Source organism: Eucalyptus grandis, chromosome 5 (genome assembly GCF_016545825.1).
Source record: "Eucalyptus grandis isolate ANBG69807.140 chromosome 5, ASM1654582v1, whole genome shotgun sequence".
NCBI classification, from domain to species: Eukaryota; Viridiplantae; Streptophyta; class Magnoliopsida; order Myrtales; family Myrtaceae; genus Eucalyptus; species Eucalyptus grandis.
The window spans coordinates 32,106,585-32,116,634 of NC_052616.1; positions in this window are offsets into that span (position 1 = coordinate 32,106,585).

Below are 10,050 nucleotides of genomic sequence, written 5' to 3' on the forward strand. Positions count from 1 at the left end.
GTTAACCGATTCCAAGAGGAATTATTCAACTTATGACAGAGTTCTATGCCATTGTCCGAGCTCTTGATCATTGTAATCATTATTTGAGGCCAAAGCAATTTGTCCTTCATTCTGATCAAGATGCGCTTAAGTTTATTAGCAGCCAACGCAAGAATAATTCGAGACATGCAAAATGGGTAGAATTTCTTCAATAATTTTCTTTTGTCACAAAATATAAACCTGGGCACTCTAATGTTGTAGCAAATACTTTATTGAGAAAATTTTCTATCCTTGCTGTTATGGACTCTAGGATTCTTGGATTTCAATCAATGAAAGAACTTTATTCTGAAGATGCGGAGTTCTCATCCATCATCTACAATTGCAAGCGGGGAGTCTAAGGTACATATTCTTTGCGAGATGGGTTTCTTTTTAAAGGAAATTGATTATGTGTGTCGAATAGTTCTTTTTGCAAATTGCTGATTCGAGAGGCGCATGGTGGAAGATTGGCTGGTCATTTTGGTATTAACAAAACTCTTAAGGTTCTTTAAGAGCATTTCTATTGGCCAAAGATGAGTGGAGATGTGCATGCTATCATCTCAAGGTGTGCAGCTTGTCAATGATCAAAAAGCCATTTCTATTAAGGTTTGGATACTTCACTTCCAGTACCATTGCAGCCCTGGGAAGATGTTAGCATAGATTTCATTATGGCTCTACCAAGAACTCAAAGAGGAAAAGATACTATCATGGTGGTCGTCAATCGATTCTCTAAAATGGCTCATTTCGTGCCATGTCACAAGACCAATGATGCATCTCATATTGTTGAATTATATTTTAAAGAGATTATTCGCATTCATGGAGTACCAAAGACCATTATGTCGAATCGTGATTCCAAGTTCTTAAGCTACTTCTAGAAGACACTATGGAGAATGCTTGGTACAAGACTCTTATTTAGCACAGCTTGTCATCCACAAACTGATGGCCAAACGGAGGTAACAAATCGTACTCTAACCACTCTTCTTTGTGGTATGGTGAGTAAATCTTTGAAAGATTGGGATTTGAAGCTTCCGTATGCTGAATTTACTTACAATCAATCATAAAGTTATACCACTGGTCGATCACCGTTTGAAGTTGTGTATGGAATTAATCCTCTCACACCCATTGATTTGATTCCAATTCCATCTAACTCTCAAGTAAGTTTTGATGGCAAAAAAAGAGCTGAATCAATGAAGAAGCTCCATGAGCAGATTCAATCCAAGATCAACAAGGCCAACTAATCTTACAAGAAGAAAAACTAATCAGCATCACAAGAAGACTCAATTTCAACCGAGCGATCTTCATTGGCTTCACTTGAGGAATGAGAGATTTCCTTCTCGATGAAAGAACAAGCTCATGCCCAGAGCTAATGGTCCCTTTAAAGTTATTGAGAAAATTGGTGACAATGCTTACAATATTGACCTTCCTGGAGAATTTGGAGTTTCAGCAACATTCAACATGGGAGACCTTTCTCCTTATTTGGAGGATGAAAACTTTCTAGATTTGAGGATGAAATCTCAAACAACCCGGGGAGAATGATGCGGGAGCATCCAACGTTGCTCCATCAACCAACTCAGAATCATCGATGCTTATCCAAGCCAAGAAAGAAATTGGCATCATGTGCTTCAATGGATTATTTTGAATGAATAATGTCAGTCACTTATCGATACTTTATGGTATGTCGATAACTATCGATGTGAGGCCATTTTAGACGTTTTGCATGACTAATTGATGAAGTTTCAGGAGGGTTATTTTCTGGTCAAGGGAGGAGCACAAAATTTTGGAATGCAAGTTTCCGTGCTAATTAATGCATTACCTAAGTTCCTAGGTGTCTTTATTGTTATGTAGTTTTCAAGAGTCAAAGGTCTAAGTTCATAGGTCATTAAAGTTTGTTTTTTATATTTCCTAAGTCTAAAATCCTCCTATAAACAGGGGAAAACTATCCAATGTAAGGAGATATGAATTTGATAAATGAAAATTGTGAGATTACCTCTGCTTGAGTGAACTTTTTTGGAGAATGGATAACTCTTTTTGATCTCTTTATCCTTGAAGCGTAGATCACTCCTTGGTGGTGAGCCAAGAAGCCCTTTATCCTTGGCTGGTGGAATATTTCAGACTTTGTGGTGAGCTTCTCCTATCTCAAAGTCCTTTATCATTGGCTGGTGGAAGCTTTAGGCCTTGGTGATGAACTTCATAGATCTCGATCCTCATCTTCGGTTGGTGGTATGGCCTTTATACCTTAGAAGGAGATCGTTCTATCTTTTATTATTCCCCTTCGTTTCTTCCCTGTATACACTACTCCATACACTTAACCAGAAAAATCCACAAAAAAAAAAAAATTCCATCCTAAAACCACTTGTCCCATCACGCATCAAGCTGGGTGAAGTCCAAGCTTGTCGGTGGCCTAGTGAGGCTCGGCCTCGCCCGGATCTAGTAGGGTTGAGGCTCGCCATGGCCGGGCGAGCCTTTAAACCTTGCTCGTCGTGGCTGTCAACCAAGAACAAAGAAGGAGGAAGGAGAAGAGAAAAAGAAAAAGAAAAAGAATATATAATAAAAGTATAAAAAAATTAAAAGAAAAAAATTAAGAATCGTACCAAACACATTTTTATCACTAGAATATAAATTTTGTGAAGTTACCAAACGCGTTCTTTTACTTAGAAATTGCTCTTGAGAATAGAATTGGAAAATAACTATTTCCTATAAAAATTATTTCCTGAATAGATTTGTTACCAAATGCGCCTAAACAACATACAGGCCTCACCCACCGAACAATGAGAAAATATTGAATGCTTGGATAATGCTAAGGACCTATTTGGCAACTTGCCAAACAATGTTTATTTCTATTCTTTTGTTCCTGGGAGTAGATTCGGAACAAAAATGCATTTGGTAAATTTTTTGTTCCCGGGAACAAATTTCTATTTTTTTGTTCTCGGAGTAGATTTGGAAGAGAATCGAGAAGTAGAAAAAAGTTGATTCTTTATTCTCGAGAACAATTCCAGAATCAAGTCTACATATTTTTTCTTTTTCCTCCTCTTTCTTCTTGTTATTCTTCCCTCTCTCTTGTTATTCAAGTGTTGCTGCCGTCTACCATCACCACCACTGCCGCTAACCACTACCGTTCGCCGCCCACCGCCGCCATTCGCCAACGAGGTCATTAGGCTAGGGCAAGGTCTGGCGAGCTTGCCGGAGGCTCGCCCATTTGCTAACGAGGCGACCCTCCCCCGACCACAGACAAGCCTAGCCTAGTCGGGTGAGGCTCGACCTTGCCTAGCCAAAGCTCGGCCGAGCCTTGCCCAACTGCCGGTGAGGCACAGCCTCGGCGAGGGTCGGCAACGCTCCAATGAGGTTGTTAGCCCTCGTTTGGCCAGTCACTGGCCATTCCAAGGCCAGCGATCGGCCACCTTGAAGAAGAAGAAGAAGAAGAAGAAGAAGAAGAAGAAAGGGAGAAAGAAAGGAAAAAAATAAAAGAAGAAAAAAAAAAAAAATAAAATTATTTAAAAAATAAAAAAATGATTTGAAGTAGGAATTGAAATTTTGCTATATGTAGAATGCATATTTAATTTTGTATTTTAATTTATTATTTTGTATTTATATTTATAGTTTATACTATAGTTTATTATTTACTATTTAATAAAAATTTGATTAGCTAATATTTTTATTACTTAGTATAAATATAATTAATCAATAAAATTTCTATGATTTGATAGAATTTTAAAATGGAATAGAATTCTAAATTCGAATTCTTTTGAAATGGAAAATATAATATGATTTCTTCACTCATGGAAAATATAATATTGGTGAGTGGTTTATGAGAATTCAATATCAAATTTAAGGTAATTGAAAAAGAATTAGAATAGAGATTTTATGTAGTTACCAAACGCATTTCTGTTCTTTTTCTATTTCAGAATCAGAAATTTTGTGCAGTTACCAAATGCGTTCTTTTACTCAGAAATTGTTTTAAAAAACAGAATAAAAATAATCATTTCTGATCAGAAATTGTTTCTGAGAACATAATGATAACCAAATGCTTAGAAGGCCCAATATAAGTCCACTAGTTTTTTGCCATGTGTACATTGAGCCCTACTCTTTTACTTTACTTTGTCCTTTTTCTTTTCTTCTCCCGTGCAGTGCTTCAGTTTCTCAATTTCGCCTGCCATGGCGAAGACAAATGAATCCTTAGAAAGCTTGCCCAACAACCCAATCTGATATCCAATCAATGAAAAGGGCCTCATCCCGGAAGTCAGAACCATGGGAAGAACCAAACCCGGAATGAAGTGCCTTGTGTTGGACGCAAATTGCGCAACCCCAAGATCTCTATAACCAGAATAAGAACATGCATAATTGAGTAGAAAGATTAATGCACCTGTTTTGGGATCTATCGAACATAAAGCGGAAGCAAAAAAAGGATTATCCACATATATCAAGGGGATCCACGTATCAAGTCCTTCTCCTCTATTGCCCTCCGTATCACTGGCTCAATGAGGCGGCTTTCCTCACGTTTAACGTTAGGTAAACGCCCCTTAGGTGAGGATACATGTGAGAATTAGAGTTAAAGGAGAGACTTGAGCACTATTTATAGAGTTTCAGCCGGCCCCCTCATTACGGGCCGGGCTCAACTCGGCCCACACTAAGTCGGCCATATTAGACTAATTAAGAAACATTCTATCTCTCTTTAGACCAACCCTGTTTTACGGTAACCGTAAAAACAGTAAATTAAAATATCAATTAATTTAGTCCACATTAGGAAAACTCTTACACCTTGTTCTCCCCACCTTCATCCACATTTCTTTCCTAAATCGATATCTCTCACTTGCTCTAAACTACCTTTCTTCTTCCTGTGAAGCGTCCTTTTTTCAATTTGTCATAACAATTTCGTAGTTAAGTGAAACAATTTTTCTTGTCTAGAGGTTTGCCTTTCTTGTGAAAATCGATCAACCCCATCACGCGCCGCATTTGTTTGACAATCCTGATTTATTGTCCAAGCAAATGGAATTGGAGTCTTCACGATTTTGGTGTCATTTTCGCATGGTGTTCATTGTGCGATGTTGGATCAAATTATTCTGATCGTGTAATGATCAGAAATCGTTAATTTCCAATCGGATGAACGCCATGGAATGGTCTGCTCGGATTGTCCTCTAGTTCGACCTCAAACCGCAACCACAAATTAAAAAAGCTTCTTCTTCAGTTAGTGTGAAGTTGCTGCTTTGCGACGTCAATTGCCTTGCTTGTGCTCTTCTTGACTGTTTCTCTCGCCATGAATCCTTGTCTTGCCTCTGCAATTACGGATCGCGGTCTGCAATTAGGGTTTCGCGATCTGCAATTAGGGTTTCATGGTTTCCGAGCATTGCGTTTACAATTTGGCTATACGTTCTTCAATTTATTTGGTTTTCTTTTTATGTGGAAGAAGGGTTTTGGGTTGTCATTTGCCAGGTAGACAATAGGACAATGACGTTTCGAGGTTCCACCACATCTACAATTTGTTATGTTTAAATCTCGCATTTTTGCCTCACCGACTTAATTGAAGTTTATTAAATCAAACTTTTCTCTCTCCGTGTGAGAGCTCTCTCTATGGATAGTAATAATAAGAAAATTGTCTAAAAAAATTCTAAACTTATTGCAATTTTTCTAATATAATTCTAAACATTTTCACATTTTTACCAATGGAGTTTATACAGCCAATTTTGATATTAATTTATTTATGTGGACACTAATCGTTGTACATAATATAACTAGTATTAACATAGATAATTTTTAATAATGGTTTAATATTTACTCTGATTTGTTTCTTTCTCCTTCTAGTAGGCAAGGGGAGCCCTCGCTGGGTTTCGCCATCACCCGGTTGAGCCTCGCCTATGGCGAGTGATGGTGACCACTACTCGGCCTTGGCCGATGGCTGGCCAGCGCTTGTGGTTGGTCACTGTCGCACAAACAAAAGGAAAAAGAAAGAAAGAAAATAAGGCAAAAAAGAAGAAAATTAGAATAATATGATTGAAAATTGTTCATGTGAGTGCCGATCATGCCATGAAGATGATCAACATCCGCATCAGTGAATTTTTGCTAGATAAACTTAACTAGCATAAGATGAAAATGTTTAGGACTTAATTAGAAAAATTGAAAAATTTAGAACTAAATTGGTAAAAATATAATAGGTTTATGATTTTTTTAGACAATTTTTCCCAATAATAACTCCCTTTTACAAACCCTAAACTTTCTTTCACTTTCCCTTTAGCCATGAATACCACGAACCTAACAATACACTCTTCGCACATTGTCGATTTCCCACAAAATGTCTGTTCCACCCTAAATCATCCTTTCCTTCCTCCGTGATCTAGTACTCCCTCGTATACAATCTTTTCACGTATAGAAATTCGTAGTTGCCTCCTCCTAACACAATTTGGCTTTTCAAATAGTGGAGCTCCCTTCAACCTTCATCCCAAATGTCCCTGTGATTTATACCCTTTCTCGCTGAATTTTCTTCCTATGCGTTTTTGCGGAGAGCTCACTGCTGGTGGGTGACCTCCGTCAATTTGGAACCGAAAAAATCTAGGGAATGTGGCCCACTTCTAAGCGGCCCCTAGAAGCCTTTCGTGTAAGTGGACTCTGTTTTGCCAAAGCTTGTTACTCTCTTCGAGGGCTTTGAAGTAGGTACAGTGTCACTTTGGCCGTTATTTTCCCTCACGTCATATTGGCTATACTCTGCAAGAAACCAGGTGCTTTGGGGTCAGAAGATGATGAGGTGGCTGTCGATGACGCTGTATCAATTGAAAAAAAAAAAAGTGAATGCTCATTCTCTTTGGAAATTATACTCTAGACCTAACGTTAACTTCCAAACATTTGAAAACACAACAAGGAAAGCTTAGAACGGTGACTCTGTATTGTTTGACCAAATTGAACCTGGTATCTACGCTTTCACCTTCAAGTCTGAAATTGAGAAGAAGAGTGTTATTGATGCTGGTCCTTGGTCTTTCTCGAGTAATATCTTGGTTTTTAAATTTGGGAACTCAATAACTATGCACAGTATCATGAATTTACCCATTGCGCCTTTTGGATGGGCTCTCTTGGATTGAGCTACAAAAGAAATTCACCGAGTGGCTTCTAAAATCGGTAATGTACAGGAGGTGAAATTGGAAGCATAGGGCAACAGTCCATTCAAGGTGGGTAGAGCTAAAATATATATAGGATCTTTGATGCACTGATGCGAATACATATTGATGCTTGTGATGCATTGAAGTACTAGATGTACTTAGGAGCTACAAATGTGTTATGACACTTTATTCTCGCAGGAAATACTGAGGTTTAGTCAAATTGTGGTGGTAAGTTCAATGCATGTATACTTTGACTTCTACTAGTATCTATAATCTATTGGGAAGAGCTTGCCCTTGATTGCAAATTTCTTTAAATTTTCTTATAGAAATAGTCATGTGCCCAATTGATAATATCCAAGTTATGACCATATAAATTTGCTTGCTTATACCCAGTTTTAAGCTTTAAGAGTTGCAAGCAATACTATACAAAGTCACTTCAAATAAGTTATTTTCTCATCTATCTAAAAGATTTTGTCGCCATAATAAAAGGGCAAGATTTTAAGAAAACCTCCTTATATTTTTTGAAGTTGACAAAACTATCCATGATTTATATCAATCTTAATAAGTGCAACAATTGTTTTGCTTTAGGTAATACCCATATTGAAAGGACCTTATGATTAGGGGAAGGATTCTAAATGACTATAAGAACCTACATGAACAAGTCCAACAGAATGGAGAGTTCATATTAACTTGGAAGTATAAGGTTTTGTAAGTCTGCAGTATCTACATCAAGTTGGTTAAAATAACTAGAAAGCCAATATCAACTAAAGCATGAATATCAAGCATAACGTGAATAGCAGAAGCATACTATGTGAATATTAGCGTACTGCTTAAATGTAAGTAGTGTTACGAATATCAGCAATGTATAGCGTGAGTATTGGCAAAATACCGAGAAGGATGGATATTGGCAGAAGTATTGCAATAATTGAACATAAGCATAACCCTAATATTACATGCAACAACAATCTTGTCACGATCTACAAGCTTTTGATGTGGTATGGATTCATATCTTAAAATACATTGATTGAATACTAGTCTCTAAAGATTTTCTATGCAAGATATCCAATCACACAAGATATTTTAATTGATCGGCAATCATCCCAAAGGCAAGAGACTTTTCATTCCACTTTTGAAAATAAAGATTTGATTGTTTGGGCAACCGAATTTATTAGAATTCTAATTGATTGACCTTAATTGCTATCCTAATTTCTTAACAATTGTTCAATAGTTAGATTGGAAGATGATCCTCTTGAAGATTGTCCAACAGGAAGTGGCTACTAAGGAATATAAACAAAGACCGAGGTGCCCAAGACAAAGTGATTGATCAAGAGTTCACAATTCCTTTTTTCAAGAGAACTTTATATACTTTACAATTGTCTTATGTGAGTTGAATGTAGTGAGATAGCGATCCTTATCTACTTGAGTATTAGCAACACTTACTTCAAGAAGAATGCTTGAGTAGCACTTACTATTGTAACTTCTTGACTATTGACTAATAGAATCCAACCAATAAGCTATTAGTGTGAAAGAGTAGACGTAGGTTTATTATGTGAAGCCAAATCACTGTAATCTTTGTGTGCATTGTTGTTCTTCATCTTTTTGCCTATGCTCCTTATTTGATAGAAGCATGACACTATGCTTGATATAACCACTTTGTGCCAATATCTAAATTCTATCTCACTAGATTCAGCTTATATTGAACTTGACAATTTGAATTCAAAGACATTTGTCAAGTTTATTGAAATCACATATTCACCTGCTTCTAGGTAATACTGTTAGACAACATCAACACCTATTCCTCATGTGTCATTGGACGAGAGATGTGTTGGTCTAAGCCAGAATCTAACCTTCAAAATGCACTTTAGGGAGTGAGAGGATTGCATAATGGGTGCTTAATTGTGAAAAGGCAAAGTCAAATTCACCGAAACTTGAACTTGTATTCAGAGTGCTCTTGAATACCTAAAAAAGTAGAAATAGCTAGGTTTTGTCAACATGTAGATCTTAGACAAATAGTGAAGTAAGCCATAGCCATAAACAAGGACTCCTTGAGGTGGAATTTTGGCAGAGAGAGTAGAGCAAAAAGAAGTAGATCTTATTGATTGATTGGAACTCACCGCCTAGAGAAACGTCGATGATAAACATTATTAGATTGGTGACTGTAAATTCCTTGAAATATGCAATAGCAGGTGTATGTAGAGATTACGCTAGAAATTTGGTCGATAGCTTTGCAAAACCAGTAAAGGTTTCATCGATTCTTAATGCGGAGACTTAGGAGTTTGTGGAAGCGTTGAAGTACTATAACTACTGTGCATATCAGAAGCTTATTAATGAATCATATAGCTTATCAATGATAAGCCATTTCAAAGGAGAAGCTCATCCCCCGTGGACTTGAAGGCCCTTTTCTCGGACTATGGGAATAGAATGGCCCAATTCCACGATATCACAGTGGCCCATTGCTTTTGAGAGTTGAATCAATTAATCGATTGAATAGTTAAAGCCTGCAGTAATTGACTCCAAAACCCCCAAATTAGGGACCTCCTTGCATCAACTAATCCTTAGAAAGAAAGGCATTTCCAACAAAAATTTCTTTTTTGAAGTTTTTTAAGCCATGGATCCTCAATTGACCAAATGGCAACATGAAATCCTCAATTAACCATTTACCAACACCTTTAATTTGCATTAAGGCTTCATTCGTTTCGTGGAAAAAAATTTCTAGGAAGACATTTTCTAGATTTTCCGGCATTCGTTTCACGAAAAATAATTTCCTCACTTGATTTCTCTTATCTCACGTTTCTACAAATCCTCACTTCCTACTCTCCTTTCTTCTTCTTCTTTTCTTTTTTATTTCAATTAATTTTTAATTTCTTTTTCTTTTTTAATTCGAATTATTTTTAATTTACTTTTTCTTTTCTTTTTCTTTTCCTTGTTTCTCATATTCTTCTTTCTTGGCTAA